The sequence below is a fragment of the Haemorhous mexicanus genome, chromosome 18, assembly GCF_027477595.1.
Source record: "Haemorhous mexicanus isolate bHaeMex1 chromosome 18, bHaeMex1.pri, whole genome shotgun sequence".
Taxonomy (NCBI): domain Eukaryota; kingdom Metazoa; phylum Chordata; class Aves; order Passeriformes; family Fringillidae; genus Haemorhous; species Haemorhous mexicanus.
The window spans coordinates 598,478-618,706 of NC_082358.1; the positions used below are offsets into that span (position 1 = coordinate 598,478).

The following is a 20,229-nucleotide window of genomic DNA, read 5'->3' on the forward strand; positions in this document are numbered from 1 at the left end:
TCACATCTACTGGGTTAACTACTTCCATCAGCACTGTAGTTCAGGAGGTCCCACCCAGGCATCGGTGAGGGCTCTTGAGGGTTTTGGCTAGATGTTTATCCAAATCAAAACAATCAGCACTGTCACCATCAAGGCATCCACAGCCCCTTCTCCTCCTGACATCTCCTCCCTGTCCTGTGTCCCCACCCTTCAGCACTCACTATGTGTAGCTGAACTCAATTGCTCCCCAGCACACACACATCAATGGCAAGTGGGGAAAATGCTGTCTTCAGCAGGAACATGCTTTTAAGCAGCTTATGATGAAATCGGACTGCTTTCCACCAGATCCTTCAGCTTCCTCTGCAGTTTTATTTTCAGGTTTGTTCCTGCTTCATTTCAGCCATGCTTCCTACTAACCCGTGTTTTCACACTTTAAGTGAAAATAAATTAATCAAATGCGAATACATATTGCATTGAGCAAAGTAAAGCATTCCAGAGCAAGGTGGATTGGAAATCTGTCTAAATGAGATTTGAATAATTATTTTTATCATTAAAAACCACGTTTCAATTTACTAAAATTTAATGGTGATTTTGCATTTTATTTATCTTACTGAAAAAGTTGCATTTTCACCGGTTACTAAACATTAAATTGCAGTGACTCAAGGCCAGGTTAGATGGGGCTTGGAACAACTTGGTCTAGTGGAAGGTGGACCCGAAGGGCCCTTTCAACACAAACCATTCCATAATATAACCATTCCACCAAACTGAGCCTTCTTGCTGTCTGTGAGAAACCAGTATTTATGTTATTGTATAGCTAAACAATATTTAGACCTCAGTTTTCATATTTTTGAATGCAATTTTGATTGATATTTTTTAGTTCATTTGTGTGGGGTGCGACTGGGACAGAAGAAAAATATTGAAATCAAATGCACAAGAAAAAATTTGTAGAGTAACTTTTATTTAAACTTTATGTTCACTCACATATATAAATTGTACAATCTAAACCCAACGTAGTAACGTATTCACTGGTGAAGGTGATCTCTTGGCACGAACAGTGTAATATATATATATACACACACACACACAAATACATGTGCAGTCTGGATAAACCAAACTTAAAAATCATCACAGACACATGCCAAGTTCAGGAAGAACAAATAGTTCTGCTCCTCAGCAGCTAAGAAGACACAAATGCTTCTTCACAGCCTGTCACTGTGCTGTACATGTTATATACATCTAAATCACTTCCAGGGTCTTCGCAGCTTTTCTTCTTCGCTCAAACTTGAAAAAAATAATTTTGGCCATCAGAAAGTAGTATACTTCCAGGCAAAAGCTGATCAAACACTTCAAGAGTTCCAATTTCAAGTTATCTACCATGATGGACATGGGAGAGTCCATAAGTTTCATCACAGCAAATACATATTGTTCAATATGAAATACTGATGGTTAATAAGAATATCAAAAAACATAGAAGACAGACATAAGTCTTTGGATACAGTTTCACTATCTGCTCTACCTGCAGGCTGCTTGCAAAAGGGGCATTCACAGGACTGACACAAATTTTAAGACCACATTGTATGAAAAACAAATTATTAAAATAAGATTTTTATTACATGCTTTTTGTCCCTTCTTCTTCATTAATAAAATAATCCTCTTACGCATGTAGTACTGCTCCTTGAGATTCTCAGAACAAGCTCTTTCCTCTTTGGCCCAACCTGTGTCATTGAAGGACAACCTCTTCCCAAGTATCAGTGCCATTACTTCAGACTCATTGTGACTGCCACACAGCTGTCCCTTCCATAATTTCCAGTCTGTGAATTTTCTTCCAAGCAGAAAACATCCTTGCCTATGTCAGGCTGAATTGCATGTCCCTCCTGAGGCAGCTGGCCAGGAGAGGCAACTTCACTTAGCACAGTTAAAAACAGTAATGGATACAGGACAGACAATTCAGGACCAATTCAGGAGGTAATTTCATTACTCCTTTAGAACAATTGTGAGTTTCTGCCAAAAGGGATGCTCCTGTCCTCCCTCCCTACACCAAACAGAACTTCCTACCTCTCCTTCCCTTGCACCAGGCTGATGATTATGCTGTAACATGGCAAATCAGATCTCTTTACTCTCCCTCGTGTTTTTTCTAGGGCTGCCTTTCACTTGGATGAGTAAACTGACTGATGAAAAGGCTCCTTGTGTGCCATCTTTTTTTTTCCTAAATCTGTCAAGTATTTCAATTTGAGGTTGGATTGTAAGAAACCACGTGTCTAGGCAGCATTAGCTCTTCAGCTGCATCAGGGAGCAGACAATGTACATGCTCAAGACACTGCTAGATGATATGCAGGGGCCTGCACTTAGCTTCAGGGTATGATAAATCTAATCCATCCAGATAGAGTGTATACAGAACATAGGACAGAACTCTAATTTTGCTAATTTGAGTTGCCTTATTGTAGGGTATTATTTCAGGACATACAGAGGAATTAGAGTTTCACCGCACAGCCTCTGAAAGAAAACCCAGACCCTTAAGCTCTCTCCTTTGCTCCATCCCCTTGCAGCCAAGACCCAAACCCTGCCTTGGGTTCTGGCATGCTTGACTGCAACATGAACAGGTGTAATGCAGACTTTTTGCCAGGCTAGCTTTCTGCTGGCTTAGTGAGCTGAAAGAGCCTATCAGACAGTCACATAAACATTAGAACCAACTCATGTAATGAGGACCAGACATGTAGTGACCTCTGGAATTGCCTCCAAATCCTGCAGTCTAAGTTGAGGATCACATACAAAAGGGTAGGGAAGTATATTCACAAACTCACTAGAGTCTTCATGGTGCTCTGTGGAACAAGTAACTATGGCTATAAATGAGTACCTGAGCACATATCACCATGGGCATTCATGTTGTAAGTTTCTGAAACGGATAGAAGCCTTTTGATAGACCAGGTAATAATGTCTTATTTCACAGAGGGTAGAAACACCCCTTGAAGTGCTCAATGCCAGGTTGGATGGGGCTCTGAGCAACCTGGTCTAGTGGAAGGTGTCCCTGCCCATGGCACAGGGGTTGAAATTAGATATTTGAGGTCCCTTCCAAACTAAAGCAGTCTGTGATTCTGTGATGCAGCAATGGACCACATTTTCCTTCAGCCAGTGTAAGCATCCTCCCTTGCAAATTACAGGGGCAGTTTGCAAACACATGCATAAATACAATAGAGACATAGGACAGAAAACACCAGCTACTTAAGCCAAACATCACTCATAAGAATGATTTGTGTTTGAAGTCAGTTATAAAACTGCATATAAAGCAAATATCTAAAATACCATTAGAAGGTAAGTGATGTTTTTCATAGAATTAGGAATGCTTTTCTGCAAGCAGCTGGAAGACAAAGGCAGGTGGCACTCTGTACCAAACATGCCTTCCCAAATTCTGTCAGATAGGCCTAAGGAGGAAACTGGCCTACTCACCAGGTTCCATGTTCACCCAAACCCAATTTGCTCTCTACAGACTTACAGTGGATGGTTCTGGTGCTTGTGAGTTAAGCTCTTTCTGCAAAAGTTCTGGCCATTACTGCCTGAGATCTGCAAAAGTACATCCTCTTATACTTTTAAGATCCAAGCCCCTGCCTTCCTAAAATAACTTCTGTTTCCCTTTTTCTCCACCCTTCTTTCTCCCCCATTTCCTCATTCACCCCCACACCAATTCCTGTTAAAATCTGAGTGATCAAAATCAGAAACCAAAGCTATCTACTGTGTGAACTGAACTGGGTAAACAATTTATACTAAAAAAAGAGCAGTTTTTAGAAAGGTAAGCTGAATCTGTATAGCTTTTGCTTGCAGTATCTACCAGGTAAAAGCAGTAACTTCTTTTTTCCTCACCCAAACTTCTCCACACAGAAGTCCATGGGTTAGATTAACTCAGAGTTTAGTTTTCATTAAGAAGTAACAGTGCAAGTTAAGGTGGTTCCTATTAAGTGAAATTCAGTTTGGTACCTTTGGGATATAGCAAACATTCACAAGCTTAACACAGTTTCACATCACATATCTTAACAATGGAAATCCATGATCCCAAGGGCAATTGCCAACTAGGACACACAGTTATTGTAAACAGACTCCTGAAGATGTTAAACCACAAAGATTTTACTTCTTTCAAAACTAACTGAAGATCTCAATACAACTGATTTAGTTCTAATACTCTAGTCCTGAAACCTGGTGGACCATCACAAGTGTTTCATGTTTAACCCCTCTGTGTTTAGAAAGACTTGGTTACAGCAGATCAATTCCTGATTTCATTCCATAGAAATCAGCATGAGATGAGGATGCACCACACCAAAGCAAGAGCGAAGGAAAAAGCTGACTACACCCAAGTCCAAAACTAGTTCATCAATTAAGAATTAAGAGGAAGTTTCTCAGAAGCCTGCTCACAGCCTCTTTTGCAGGTAAGGACAGCACAACAAGAACAGGGCAAGGTGTCGTGGTTTGAGAGGAAATGAAGTTTTTTTGGGATGGTGTGGTCACGCCAATCGGTGTTCAGATTTTAATATTGGCACCTGGTTTGTCCACTGAGGGCATGGATACGCCTCTGAGAACACAGGGGGTTAAAAGCTGTGAACTCCCAGGGGAAACTCTCTTTGGGTTCTGGTCTTGGAAAAAAGCAGACCTTCCCCTGCCCGGCTCCGAGCTGGGCAGGGGGAGGGGAACCATGCAGCCAGAGGGAGGTAGGCCAGGCCTGGGCCGAAGGGTGGAGGAGCATTGCACTGCGAGGGCTTCGGGCAGCCATCCCCCATTCCCCCCCCCCAGAGGGAGGGGGAGAGAGAGCAGCCTGTGCTTGTGATAGCTCGGCTGGAGTGAAAGAGAAGGGGGGGTGCCCAGCAGGGCAGCCAGCTGTGGGAATTCATGAACCAAACCGGCAGAGCCTGGGACTTTTAACCCTTCTTGGGATGATGGAAACCTTGCAAATGCTGATTCCTCCTGGAGTTGAGGAGATAGAGTGGGATAGCAAGAAAATGGGCAAGTGAAAGACACTGAGAGAAGTTGAGAAGAATCCTAGGTGGGAGGAGATGATGGAGTGGCCTTTGGCTGGACTTTTTCTTGAATAGCCATGGCAGAACCATTGAGTTCCTGTGACACAGAGACTGCATTCTAGGGGGAGGCAATGGCTCAGAACCAGGAGAGTGCAGTGATGTGAAAGTGTGTGAACAGAGACGACAGGTGAGGAGGGTGGTGGTGGTGCCCTCCGTCTTCGAAGAAGAAGAAGAGGAAGATGATCTCTGTTCAAGAGACCCCTCAGCCCCAGGGGGTGAAATTTGGGGGGGACAGGTGTCCCAAAAGGAGAGGGACTGTGCTCTTTTTTGGAACTGGACAAAGCATCCTTAAAGGGAAAATCTCTAGAAGCAGCTCTGGTCCATGTGCAGTGGTGAGAGCACTGGACATGGAAGGAAGAGGTCACGATGGCAAAAGTTCCCCGGGCAGTGCCACACGTGACATGGAAACACGAGAAGTTTCGACTGTTTCCTGGGGAAGTCTGTGGTGCAAGAGAGACTCCTCTCTTCTCGAGGAATTGAGAATTGATTATCTAAAGGGTGGTGATGGACTGAGAGCGAGTGATCTAAAGGGTGGTGACGGAATTAGGAAATTTGGTGGGGGGAGGAAGAGGAAATTTGGAAGGTTGTAATCCTGTGTTCTGTGTGTTTCTCTTGTAGTTTTATGTTAATAAAGTTTTTTTCTTTCAATCTTAAGTTGGAGCCTGCTCTGCTCTGTCTCTGATCACATCTCACAGTAGATACCAGGAAAAGAGGTATTCTCATGGAAGCACTGGCATTGCGCCAGGTTCAAACCATGACACAAGGTTTATGTTTATGGGACTTGGATGCAATTGCAGAACCATAGAGGCTGGAAGATATTTCTGGAGGAACGATTACTCTCCAAGCAAGAGTAATTTTCAAGCTGGATCCAGTTGTTCAGGGCCTTACAGATTTGAAAATCTCTAAGGATGTAGATTCTAGCATTATATACCATTCTCGCTGCAAAAGTAGTTTCCTTTCATCCAACGGGAATTTCCTTTGCTGCAAGTGGTATAATGAATGAGATTTTTAACCTGAAAATATCACAGGCCAGAATAAAAAGAAAAATGAAAATGAACACATCAGAAAAATTTAAAAATTCCCTTTCTAAAACTGTTTTATAATGAATAAGGAGTCAACTCAGATGCTTCACATTAAAGGCATAGGTGGAGCAGAAATTAATTTCCTAGTAAATTTTTTCAGGGCAGATGTTAATTTATCAAAATAACAGGATTAATATTAAATTGATTGCCAACTCTGAAAAATGTTCAATCCTTTCCAGAAAAAGAACATGTGAAGAACTGTGCAAGATCTGAGTAGTGCATCATTAGTCTGATTCAGTTCAAGAGCAAATGTCTAGGATGCAGCAGAAGAAGAGCACCTGATAATAATTCCCCTTTGCTTGTACATCCATCTGTACTTCAGGCAGTGTCTGTCTCTCCTGAGTCCTGTAGAAACTTCTTCCCTTTCTTCTTTTCAGTGCACTGAAACACTGCTGTTCCTTGTGAACACAGAAGTTATTTATTCTCACACTTTGTGCTGCAGAAAAACAGCAAGGCAGCCGCACCCATGAAATCACCCATAAAATATTGAGACTCCTTCCTTGAGTCACAAAAATTATCAAGAGCTTGACCTATTATATACAGAATACTCTTTAAGCCCACTATTACAAAAATCCCCCAAAATATGCAATATAAAGTAACACACCCTGAAGATTTTACCAAAAACTAACTCTGACAGACCATTTGAACAGCTCTGAGCAGTCACAACTCCCAGTGCCCACACATGCTGCCCAGAGAAGGAACTTTCCAATGCCCTTGGCAAACAGCAAGGATAAGAACACCAGCCTCAACCCTAAAAAAGCCTGACAAAATCTTCTCTAGCGACAGGCTGGCTTGCCAACACTCACTTGGAGAAAAATTATCAAATACTTTTACTTGGTGTAGTATTTCCTTTCCATAACATTACTTGCATATTTCTCCCATATTAACCTTTAAGCAGAATTGAAGCTGATGCAGGCATCTCAGACATAAAATGAAAGCCCTAGTTACTTCTGTATTGATTTAATTCACTCCAACATTACTCTTTTTTCCTCTCTTTCCAAGCTTCATTGCCATCTCCTTTTGGAAGACGGCAGCTGTATTACGTAGCCCATGTCCAGTATTGCAATGTTATAGTTGGGGTTATCTAAAAAAATCCTCAGAAAATATTTAAAATGTTCTGAAGAAGGGTAATCGTACCATAAGATGTAAGAAAGACCATATTAGTCAGGTGAGTTGTGGTACAATCAGGTGCCAAACGAAATTGTAAAGAGTATCGTATTTGTTTAAGCCACCATGAGGGAACCAAAGTGTGGGTACTTTTTTGAGCCTCATCCACAGCAATTTCAGCTAATGAGCTTCAGCTGACTAGTGGAGAGGTCTGAAAGCACCTACAGAGCACAGAACATTTAATTATCTGTGAAACCTCAGAAATTCAATTACTCTGTATCATAATAACAATGACACTTTAAAAGTAAAATGATAGTAACCCACCTTACCACTGAACATTTCCTCAGCACCTCAAGAGTCAGACTCAGTCTTGGGCAAAGCCATGCCCTGCTCAGGAGCAAGGTGTCCCCAAGTAGACACAAGGTTCTTGAGACCACATGCTAACACAAATGACCATGAGGGGTTAGCTCAGCAATACCAGCAAACTGCACCACTCCACTCCCTACTCTTTCAAACCCCAAATATCTCAAGGATTTGCAGATTATACAGCTTTTATTTAATGAAGTGAAAATAATGACATGCTTCTGTGACTAGATGCCCTTCTGCAGGTCAGGAGCAGATATTAAACACAACTCAAAAACACAGTTCACTTGAGTAGTTTATGAGTTTAAGTTAGTGAAGTCTGTCTTTATAATACAGCAAAGAAATGTTTAGCAAGGGGTTAAATCAGCCTAAAACTGCAAGAAATTAATTCTGCCAATAAATATGCAAACACAACAAAGCACAGGTAACAAACCGCAAATAAAAAGTACCTGTACACTGAAGCCATATCCAGTTTCCATTAATCCAAAACCACTTGCTTTTCTAACTCCTGTGGAGCAATGTGAAAACAACACTACCGTAACTGGTTGGTATTTTAATGTCGTATTATTTCTGTAGTAGAGGGAGCTGGAACTACAACCACAGTGTAAGAAAGTGCCACCATCCCAGTTAATGGTCAGACAAACAGGTATATTAGGTCTTGCTGTCACAGATATTTTAATACTCCAACCACAACCTGAAAACACCAGACACAAGGTGAGGCTGTACGTCCTGAGCTGCAGGAACTGTATTTGACTTTACTAGATATTTATACTATATTTTGTTGAGAAGTTGTACTGATTTTCCCAATGAAAATTGATCAGAGGGCAGATTTTAGCCTGCCAGGCTGCATAAACCTACACCACCATTTGAAAGGATTTCTCTTGTGCACAGAGCTCTAGAGCTAAGCTTACAAAGCCCCATGAACAGCATTCTGATGAAGTGTTAACTGCAGAATAAATCAGCTTAAATCAGGGAATTGTTCCAACAGATTAAAGACTTGATGCCAAAGAGAAAGGAGGAAGTCCTGCTCCCACTTTAGAAATATCTCACTTTGTTTTGAGCCTGCAACCCACTATTTCCATTTGGTGGTCTAAATTTTTTTATCAAAAGAGACAGTGAATAATGGGGTTCACATACATGACATGCTGCTAAGACTATACTTCCATCATATCCTCTTCAAATACATCTTTTTGAAATGAAGAGCTTTGATCTATTTATCATTCTTTACAAGAATTCATTGCACACCTTTGATCATTCACATCAGCCTTTTCAGAATCTCTCCCAGTTTCACTGGGTCTTTGAGAGCGATGGGACTAAAACTCATGCAGCACTCACAACACAGCTGCACTGTGAGCATACACACCACTGTTTCCTAGTTTGATCACTATTAGTTTTCCACAAGCATCTAACCTTGAATTTGCTTTTCTTAACAATGAGATAATATTTTGATAGAGCTGCCTATTATAAAGTCCAGTTCTACCTCTGACTGGAAAAGCAATTCAGAGCTCATCACTGCACACATACAGTGGGGGCTGCTGTCCAGCTACATTACTTCCCTGCTGAATTTAAAATGCTGCTTTATCACTTAGTGCCACAGGATTTTTTTCGTGTTTTCTCAGAGCTAACTATGATAATGTATGTTTAATGATACAAATAAATGCCACTTGTCTTCAGTTTCTTTTTCTAACTTTGACTTCTCTGTGCTTTTGGCTTCTACATTGTTCTCTGGCAATGGTTAATACTGTGAAAACGCTGTATAAAATAGATCTTCCATCTGTCTGATTTATAGCTATATTTTTATTGGATGTGCCAATAGTCTTCATGGTCTCAGAAACGCCAGTCATTCTTCACTCACCTCCTACCCCAGTCACCCTTTCATAAAGCTTTATTACTTCCCTTTGTCCTTCCAGTGGCTTCCTTCCAAGGAGCAAAGTCCTAAACCATTTAACGTCTCCTTCTCTCTTCTAATTCCATGCCTTTGCTCTCTCATCACCACTCTCTCTCTTTTCTACTTCTCTTATACTCAAGAGTTTGCTGATTATGCTGATAATGGGCTCCAGTGTTGATTATTCATATGATTTTACTGCTTTATAGGACTTCCTCAGGGAGATCTATCAGAGTTTCTCTATGGAAGTGTGTCTTAATGCTGCCACAAACCTTCATAAATGTTTATGCAACCTTTGACATAATACCCTGCTTCCCCCATCACTCCTAGAGTTGGGAATTTCATTAAAAATATTTTACTACATGATTTTAAATCTAATGCTCATATACTTCTCTCTTGACCTCAAGTTGACTACAACTTTTTTTTTTTTTAATTAGCCCTTTTATGTACATTTGCTCCATTTGTGTATGAGCTACACTAGAAGCTGCAAAGAGAAAAAGTATCCATATCCATCCACTGCAGAGAAATCCTACCCTCCCCTCTCCTTGTCCAAGAGCTTTTATGAAACAAAGGGTACAGAGGGAATCATCACAGGCTCAGGCAGGCATTAATTTCTTTTCAAAACAATGGCTTCATCTGGTTTAGTTGAGTAAGTTCATCATGATCTCTCTCTAGGCTGTACGCTTGGTCTTCCTGGACACTTCAGGCAAGGCTTCTTATGTCAACATTACTCAATACAGTGAAGTCAGAGATCAGTTTCCTCGATCTACCTGAACCTCCTGTTTAGCACAGAAACACAAATTTTTTCACCAAACCACACATTGGGATTAAGTAGTCTTGTTTCCCTTGGGATCCTTGGAGTCAGTGTGAAATAACTTTGCATTTAATGAAGGGACCAACAATTTCCGCGTCAGCTCCATACAGTGGCACGTGATACACTCCTGTTAAATATTCACCTCAGAGGTTAAATGTTTTGATTTTCCTCCAAATGAAGACGTAATCAAGGAAGAAACCAAGAAAGGGGTAAAAGCTCCAAGGCTACTTCTGCAATCCCTCTGCAGACCGTTTGGAGGAAAACAGAATCCTCACCATCACTGACTGAAAGCTGTTTTCTACTTTCTGCTATGCAATCAGCAGTAATAAATGTCATGGCTCTTCATCTAGCCACTGCAGGAGAGAGACAGAACAGCACCGCTTAACCAAGCTTCTTACCAGGTTGGGGTGACTGTGTTAAAGCAGGTGCTAAGAGGAAGAGGCAGTAGCTGTAGCTGTCATTGTTAAGATGTGATTGCTCATCTTTTAAAAATTAGGAGGATACAGGCATGCCAGTAAAATAAGGATAGAACTTTCTCATAGCTCCTCAGAAACCACTGCAGGCCTTGTCTGCTTGGCCAGACAAGAGAAAGAAATCCCCCTCCTACAGCAACTACACCTAGAAGTTCAGAGGCACCAAAAGACACTAGGAGGAAGGCACCTCTGCTCCCCACAACCTGGCTTCCCCTGTACCTCTGATCCACACAGATTTCTGCAGGGAAGCAGAGACCAAGGGCATGGAACAAGTCCCTTGAGGGATGGAAAGGTAAGTGCCAGACCCAGTGCTGAGGTCCCAGACCCTGGAATCACTGCTGCTCAGAAACCTTGGTGTTTCCTTAAAAACACAAAAGAAAATTTGAGTCTGGTGATAGGCTAAAAATACTTCAGACTTCACTAAATGAAATGTTTAAAGATCACGATTTAAACTCTGTGAGCTTTTCCTTACTGAATGCTTTGACAATACAAAGACTGTATTTGCTTAAGTAATTTTTAGGCCAACAAGGTGACTGATGATGGCTTCTGCATAAGCAGTTTATTTAAACCTGGAGACAGGATAAAAATAGCAGCATAAGTGCCATGTTTATAATCAATCCATAGCCCAGAACAGCTGAAGACTAGAGATCTGATAAAACATTAATATATCACATCAGTGGATAAAACTATTGGAAAGCAAGATATCTGCATTACAACACTTTTCAGTTCAGATAATTAATGCTCAGATAACAAATTAAGCTTTCTGGTGCAATGTATTTAAAGCCATTTCAATTTTTTTCCCCAAGAACTACTATCTACTAATGAGAGAAAGCACGGAGATTAATATTCTGGAAACCTCCCTAAATGGCTGAGTAATATGTGCCTAAACAGTTCTTATTTTATGAAAATGAAGTACTGACAAACAGTACTGAAGTACAGTATTTCTCCTACATTTATACACAGTTTAAAATTCACATTTCTATTTTACTGTGAATTTCTCCAAAGCTTACTATGCCATACAAGGAACTTTATCCTATTTGTTATTTCTTCCTTTTTTTTAAGGGAGCACAGGCTTCTCTGGCTGTTTTATTACTTTTATTGTTGAGAAACTCCTGTCTTTATTAAAGAAAAATAAAACAATTGAAGTCAAGAGGGGAAAAAGCAGTTATCTTTTGTAAGGCCCAAGGAAAAACCTGCATTACTCTTCTACTACTGACAAAAAAAAGATAATAAAATGCTCAGTAAATATCTCCCATCTGTCTGAGAAATCCTATGCAGCAGAATTTCCAAAGCTGGCATTTGAAGGCTGTCTTGGGCTTGTTTTGCAACCTCAACAAAACATGTTTTTAAATAAGGAAAAAAGAAGATGAAAGTTTTTTCCCCGCATCAAACCAGCTCTTGAGGACATTTCCTGAAGCTCAGCCCCAAGTGACACAAGCACTCAGCTCACAATCTCTTCCCAAAAGCTGCTTCTGCGCTGCCTCCCAGCGCTGCACATTCTCATCCGCTCTTCACTGCTGATGCTGGAATCCCTGCAGAAATTCTGCTCCTTTCAGGATATCACAGTTAATAATAGTAATAATAAAAATAAAATTAAATTTTAAAAAAAAGGCAGAATGACAGACTTCTTAAACAATGTTCAGTAAGGAAATATAATTTTCTAACACTTAAAACCACTGCCAGAAATGGAATGCATTCACATAGAACAGGCACAGGACCCCCCTCCCGAGAAACCAACTGGTAAGCTCTGCAAACAGTTTTAAAGACATTTTTATACTGGTCTCAGTGTAGCATACATATAATTATAGTGGCCTAGAATTCCCCTAGAAAACACTTCATTTAGGCGATTACTACCGAATGTCACATCAAAAGCCATTTCTCACAGTGTAGGCTCAATCACCATCCAAAGGGCTTGATGGGCTCCTTATTCTTTTGAAGCTTCTGAAGTACACATGACCAGGCATCCCTGGTGTTGACACTGTTGTTTCCCAGATTTCAAGAACTGCTCAAATACCTGGATACAGGACTGTCAGGCTACCAAAAATTTGGAAACTGTTGCCAACATTCCTATGCATTTACAAAGAATTAATGAAGACATACTCAACATCAAGACAAAACCAAACAAACAAAAAAACCCCAAAACCAGTAAAAAACATTTGGTTAAGAAAGGCGCAAGAAGTCTCTGTTACTACTTTGGTATGACTATCTCAGGCCAGAGAGGGACCAGAAAGGTGGCATGTCCTTAAGACTGGAAAAGACCTCTAAGATCATTCAGTCAAATAATTAAAACACTAAATAGTAAAAAAAAAAATCTTCCATTTACCAGCCAAAGTATAGATATATCAGAAAGTAAGATTTGGGGGGCAGTGGGAAGCAAATATGACAGCATTTTTTATCCCTGCACTTCCACTTCCATGCTTCCCAGAATGCCACCACAGAATTTCAGAAGAACCAGGACAGTCCCCAAGAAAATCAGATCAGCAAAGGTTTTTAACTTCCTTGCAGGTCTGGGGTGAGAACTGGAACACTGGCTGACTGACAGGGAATGCTGCAATACAGTCAACTACTTTTAAGGCAAGTAACACCTCTGAGTAACCATCACAGACCTGAGAAGGCTCCTTCCCTTGGAGCACAGCCACAAAGAAATCAGTCAGCAATTACTGTGACCAAAGAGTCTGGTCACAGATCCTCTGACCACATGCAATGCATCCAGACAAGCATATATTCAAAAACCAGGACAAGAAAAATCAACCCAACCCAGCCTTAATTTTTTTCAAAAGCTTCTCCAACTGCAAGCATCACACTTTGCAATTCCACATCAATAACTCTTTTGCATGTTGGAAACAGGAGAAATGGTCATGTTTTCTATTTTCTAAGATTTGAACTGCTGCTGAAGAGATCAGAGAAAAAGCTTTTGGAGAGCAACAGAGCTCACCCACGTGTGGAGGTGCTTCCTGAAACTTGGCTGGCAGCAGGAAATACTTTGAGTTGTTTGGGGCATTTTAATAGAAGCTTAGAAAAACTTTGTGATCCCTTGAAATCACAGGGAATTTGTCTCTGGCTCCTGCCTCATGCGGTCAACCCCACAACTGAGTCCAGGGCCAGGATAGCCATGAGCGCCAAGTCTATTTAAAACAGTTACAAATACAGAAATTAAGTGCCCAAAAGGTATTGAATACCTGGACAATGGTTCTGCTCAGTGTGGCAAAAAGAATATTTTAAACCTTTACTCTCTTATGTCAAGGTCCCCCCCAGTATGGCAGCATTCCTGGGCTGGGGTATAACTGGATCTCTACAGCACACAGCCCATACCACTGCTCCCTTTTTCTTCAGTGTGGCACCGGGAAAAAAACAAAATGACACATAAGCAGAGATGACCCAAACTACTCCATTAGCTCTTTTCTACAAACAAAGCTACAGACCCCTCTGTGCTTTTGTAGTCAACCTGTTGGAAAAGTCCAGCCCTTTTGCAACTTAGACATTTGAGCTGATATCTTGAGAATGACAGGTTAGTAACTGAAAAATGTCAGTTGAGAGACCTAGATTATCCCAACTCTTCAGTTACAATAATTCAGTTCTACAGCACAGCAGCACGAATTAGTGGGGTGCCTGACACTACCAAGTCACATTATGGTCAGGGAGACAACCCAGGCTACAGCCCAGCACCACAGGCAAGCCAAGGACTCCCCACATCGTGACGGACAATTTTCTAAGCAACAACTCCTTCCTTATGTTTCTTACAACACCAGAGCAGCAGCTACAGTGGTTGCGTGATATAGGCATTGCACAGTTTAAAATGCTGAATAATATCCCTCCTCTTAAAGCAATGTCCTCACTGTCAACCAGCAGCCCGGTGGTCCCTCAGCTCTGCTCTCAACTCCAAAGCAGTTCTGGACCCCCACAGGCACTTTGACCTCACAGGAGTGTGACCATGCTCACCTGTGTGGGGATGGAGCACAGAGGCCACTCACTGATCAGTGACCTCAGACTGTTTAATAAACATGAATTGGCAGGAATACCTTCTGAGTGTTCCATCCACCTACGCTAGAAGTAATAAAAAAATCTCTCACTGATTTTTTTTTCCCAATAATGAATGCTTCCAATTAACTACTTAAAACATGTCAGGAAAGAACAGTTTTATTCTGTGGCTGAGCTAATTCACGTGAAGATTTTCACCAAACTCTGTGCCTTTCTTTAGGTTAGCCAATGGATAAAGCCCAAATGCATTGTACAGTGAGAAAAAAAATCTTCCCTGGCTTTCCTGAGGGCCATACGATATGTATTTGCCAGTACAACACTACTAAGTCAGCACTAATTTGTAATTTGTTGGGCTCATTTTCAGTCCAAGCTGTTTGCAGGCTGTGGGGCAGCAGGAGTGCCAGAGGGGCACAGGACAGGCAGAGCGCTCCCAGCAGGCGGAACTGCCACACAGCCAACATCCAGACAACTTCAGAAAACCCTGAGTGGGAAAGCCCCTGCCTGGACTAACACGCAGCTGAAAGCAGACCACAGAGGGTGGGCATAAGTGATCAATCTTCCCAGGGAGAGAGACTGCAAGGAGCCTTTTGCAGCACTCTACCATACACCGCATTAATTAAGTCCGGAAAGAGGGGCAAGGAGCAGTGAAAGTCTCCTGAGGATACAAGCTATTCTGAGAACAAAGAGAAGGGCTATCTGAAGATCTGCAGAAAAATCCTCTGAGAGTAGTAGTGGAGAAATAAAACAACAGATTAAATTCACCACAAATAAAGTTCCAGTCTGAAGATAAACTGTCCTTATTTCACATATAGAGTGGTGTGCTCCAAACTGACCATTAACATTCAGAAAATCTTACTGGAGTCACAACAGATTGATTAAAGCATCAGTTCAAAGTCATTTAACATATGAAAAAATAATGTTAGAAAATTATTAGTAATAAAACTACCATATAAAAATATAGAAAGGCTACATCTTAAATCCTGGATGCAGCACCTGCTCCTTCCTTTCACGAGAACATAACGGAAAGGAAAATATTTTTTAAAAGGAAACAAGGTTTGAAAATACAAATGAGAAATAATCAATCAGGCTAGGGCTCTTCTGCCTGGAAACAGAGATTGTTGCAGTGACATAACAACAGAAGTCTGTAAAATCATCAGCTGAATGGAGAAGGTAAATTGAGATCAGTTCTTCACTGTGTCTAAACAATACAACAGCTAAGAGATAGGAAATGAAGCCAGCAGCTGTCAAGTTCAAAACTAACCAGAGATAGTCAGCACCTACAAGGTGATTCTGTGCTCTGGAAAATCTCCCCTGGGATGTGGCAGTGCCTTACATTTAAGTGGATGGGAGACATGGGCTAGTTCACAGAAGAAAAACGCATTAATCATGAACAAAATAAAAGCAAACAACATCTACCTCTTGATGTCCTACAAATGACAAGAGACAGGAGGACCATCAGTCAAAGGTTTATATATATTACACATCCTGATCTTATGATCTTCTCTTTTTAGTCACTGTTAGAAAAGAACAGTGTTCTTACATGACAAAAATCAATTATGTCTCTGGTACTCCTCAGACCTTTTTTGAACTCACTCAGCTTACTTACCTGGCAAAAGCTGATCTTCTGGGGAGATGAGGACACAGGGGGGCTGGATTAGTACTAGAATTATTCAGCAAACTGAACTGGACAGGAAAACCTCCAGTAAATGCTGAAGGTGGTACAAGAGAGAGCAAGAATATGTGACCATCCCTTTTGCATGGAAGCTGGTCTTTTGATCAGTTTAAGATGCAACACACAGCTACATCACCAAAGCACAGACGAAAAGGAAGCAACTGATTGCCTATCTTCCCTGTTCAAACACACACGTTAAAGCCACAGTCCCAGCTCTTGTGGAGGGAAAAAACCGTGCAGCTTCACATCCTCATTCCATCTGCTAACTACAAAGAGAGTCTGGTTTATACATGACCAAATAGTAAAGGTTACTTTAAAATTAAACATTACATTTATAACCTCTCCTAGTTTTATATAAAGTAAATAAGGAAAACCCCTTTGGGGAACTAGGCCCATTGTAAATACAGAAATGCATCCAAGTCTGGAAAGGACAATAGCCAAATGAAAACAGAGCTACTCCTTCCATGCTTCCCACAGCACCCATTGGATTACCATAATAAATGGTGCTATACCAGTCACAGAATACAATGGGATATGACCAGATAGAAAATTATGAGTGATCAGTAAGATCATTAAAAATCCAGCAAATTCCATTTATAATTCAGAATTTACAAGAGCAGAACTGAAAACCAAGTAAGGTTATTTAAGTCTCTCGTCAATTCTTTGCACAGTGGTAGGCACAGTCACCCAGCCCTTTCCACAGCAGGACCAAATCACAACTGCTCTGCTTAATAATTGACTGGACTGGCCAGAACACTGAGAATTCCCAGAGAAAAGCAATACAGGATTTTATTATTCCTCCTAAACCACATTTACATAAACATGAAACCACTGAGGAGTACTGAGACACCTATCAGGACCACTGTCTTCACCATGACACAAGGAAGCTACCAAACCGCTCCTCTGCTCCTGGAATCATCATAGGTTAAACCAGGCCATAATATTCACAGACTTAAATAGCCTGAGCCAGCCCTGCACAGTGCCCAACATGAGCATCACAGACATATTTACCTCATCCAAGACACAGCTGACACAATGAGCACAAAATAAGCTCTGCTCAGGGAGGGTTATGGTGTTAGCACTGCCTGTGGAAACAGAACTGAGGGTTTGGCTTCGCCATTTTCCAGGAAGAAAGCAAGATACTGTTTATGAGAATGAAAATGAAGTAATTAAAAATTAAAACCCCTTGTCTCTTCTTACACATAAAAAAACAATCCCTCCAAAATTTAAAGCTGAATTGCTTTCTTTTTTGTTTTTATTTTCATCCTTAAACTATACTACAATTATATTTTTTTGTGCTTCTTACTGAAATACCTATATGTTACTACTTTGCTGTAATGCTTACCTTGAGCACACAACAGAGGAATGTTTAAAAAAGAAGTCACAGAAGTATCTCTAAAAAGATTTTCTAGTATATCTTTAAGGAATCATAATACGTTGTATGTAATAAAACTTCTGAAATCTAAAGGTACCACTACACTTACAGTTTCCAATGGAAAACATGAGGACTGTGTATGACCAATGTGAAATAAGAGCTGCAAATGGGAGCACTGGAGGGTTTCTGAAAGTGAGATCAGAAAAATCCAAATCAAACCCATTCATTAATTTCAATTAAATTTTAGCCTCAGATGCAGAATGAGTAGCTAGGAATATAGTTACAGGCTTCAATAATGCTGCTTCAAGCAGTTGTATAATTTTAATTGTATTATATTGTTTGATTTTCATTGTGTAATATTTCTAGCTTCTACCTTTGCAAATATCTTGATACAAGGCAAATATAAGGCACATGAAGCTGCTGCCCTAAGACATGGTGCTTTGTGCACCACATAAGGCTCAAAATCCCAAACAAATAATTGAAATTGGAACAGTCATTGCCCATCTCAAGCCCCCTCAACAATTCCCAGACCAGTAGCCCATAATCCATATGAATCCTACTGATCGCTTTTCTTCTTCAGGACTCCACCCCAGCTAACTAAGCAAGACATCTGGTAAGCTCTGCTCGCCTAGCCCAAGGAAATTATTGTTCTAGAAAACTTTCATGTTAATTTTAAATTAAGCCCCCTCACTCTACACCACCTTTCTGCTTTTTCCCACAGACTGATGCACTGCTGTTACACCTGGTTTGCCAGGCTCCATCATTTGGAAGACAAATGCTGTTTCTACAGACAAGGCAAAGCAGAAGCTAAAGAAATGAGCCTCCAAGTCCTCTGATCATGGGAGACTCACAGGCATGCCTGACACACAGCAGAACCGGATTCTTCATAGAATGGCCTGACTTGGGAGGGACCTTAAAGCTCACCCAATACCAACCCACCTGACATGGGCAGGGACACCTTCCACTAGACCAGTCTGCTCCGAGCCCTGTCCAACCCAGCCTTACATACCTGTACTCCATTCTTCTCCACTCATAACCCCCCATCTTCCCATCACCTCGCTATTCAAACACAAAAACTCTTCTGAATTTCCCAGACACAACCCCGGGGATCCTCACCAGACGGTTCCGGTTCTCTGGAGCAAACACGCGTGTGACTAAGCCACAACCTCACAGCAATTCATGCTGTTACTGTACTTTATCATGACACTGTTGCACACCGGCTCCAACCTCCTAGCGAGCCACCACAGAACGGTGCAGACCCCACGCTCCCAATCGGCAATGCAACACCCCGAGGCAGCGCCACGAGCCGCCGGGCAGCCGGGACAGGGCTCACAGCCTCGCTCGTTTTGTAATACCCCATCTTCTGTAGTGACCTTGATAATGATGCTCCTTAAGGTAACAGAAGCCTCTGATTTCGAGGCAACGTTTTTAATTACTCCCTGTGACTTACACTAAAAACAAAATATTCATTAAACAGAAAAAAAGAGACATGATGTAACAAGCCAAGAAAATCTTCAAAAGCTATTCCCTTCCCATTCATATCCCTACAAGGCTGGGCCGAATTAAAGACCAGTTTGCGTTGTCCAAACTAAATAATACAAACGAGAATTCTGAGATCTGAATAGCAAAAAGAAAAGCTATAAATGACAGAAAGCAGAACGCCCGACGCACTCCGGTCTGTTATTTACATGAAAAAACCACCTCCGTAATAACCTCGGACACTTCCGAGGCGTTTCCCCCACTCCCAGCGCAGCCCGGTGTGACGAGGATCATTTCCCACTCCTGCGGGGGGAGCGGGTCTCTCGGCCGGCGCCCCAGAGCGGAGCCGGGCTGCGCTCAGCCCCACCTCAGCGGTGCGTCTCGGCGGCGGCACCGATCCCCCTCGCGGCGAAATCACCCCCGCCGGCGCAGGGGCGCGGCGGGACACACAGCGCCCGCGGGCGCGGCTGCCATTGACTCCGGCCCGCCCGCCGTTGCCGCGTGGCACCTGCTGCCCAGGAGCAGCCGCGCGTCCCGGAGCCGCAGCGGTTCCGCGGGGTCCCGTGGGTGCGGGGGGCAATCCCGGGGGGCGCTGGCCTGGGACTCACCTGGACCGCGGCACCTCCGCACTCCGCCCGCCGCGGCACAGAGCCGTCTGCGCTTGCGCGGAAGCCGCCTCTGCGCGGGGTCGGGACTACAAACAACATGGCGCCGCCCCCCACCTCCCTCGGGCGGCGCCTCTCGCAGCCTCCCCCTCCCGCCGGCAGACGGCGCCACCTCGCTGTGCGCGTCCGCCGGGCCCCGCCGGGCCCGGCCCCACCCCGCCCCGGCCGTGAGGGCGCCGGAGACGGAGCCGTGCCGCTGGGGCTTAGGACTAAGTCGGTGCTGTCGTGGCTCGACAGGGTGGCCTCCTGTGAGCACGGCTGTCCCTCCGTCCCCGCTCGAGGGCCGCAGCCGTACCC

The 20,229-nt window shown here is 42.5% G+C and overlaps 1 protein-coding gene across 5 annotated transcripts in view; it reads right to left on the reverse strand.

Annotated features, from left to right (window-relative positions):
- The window catches only part of NDRG3 (NDRG family member 3), a 74,371-nt gene extending 54,362 nt beyond the window's left edge, over window positions 1–20,009 (reverse strand). For 3 of the 5 annotated variants that reach the window (XR_009488780.1, XM_059862974.1, XM_059862976.1), the window contains exon 1: window positions 19,876–19,926. The gene's annotated coding sequence lies outside the window, so the exon portion shown is untranslated. Of the gene's footprint in view, window positions 1–19,875 lie in introns of all 5 variants that reach the window. The other 2 variants (XM_059862973.1, XM_059862975.1) reach the window with 2 other exon arrangements.
- Between the last annotated feature and the right edge of the window lie 220 nt (window positions 20,010–20,229).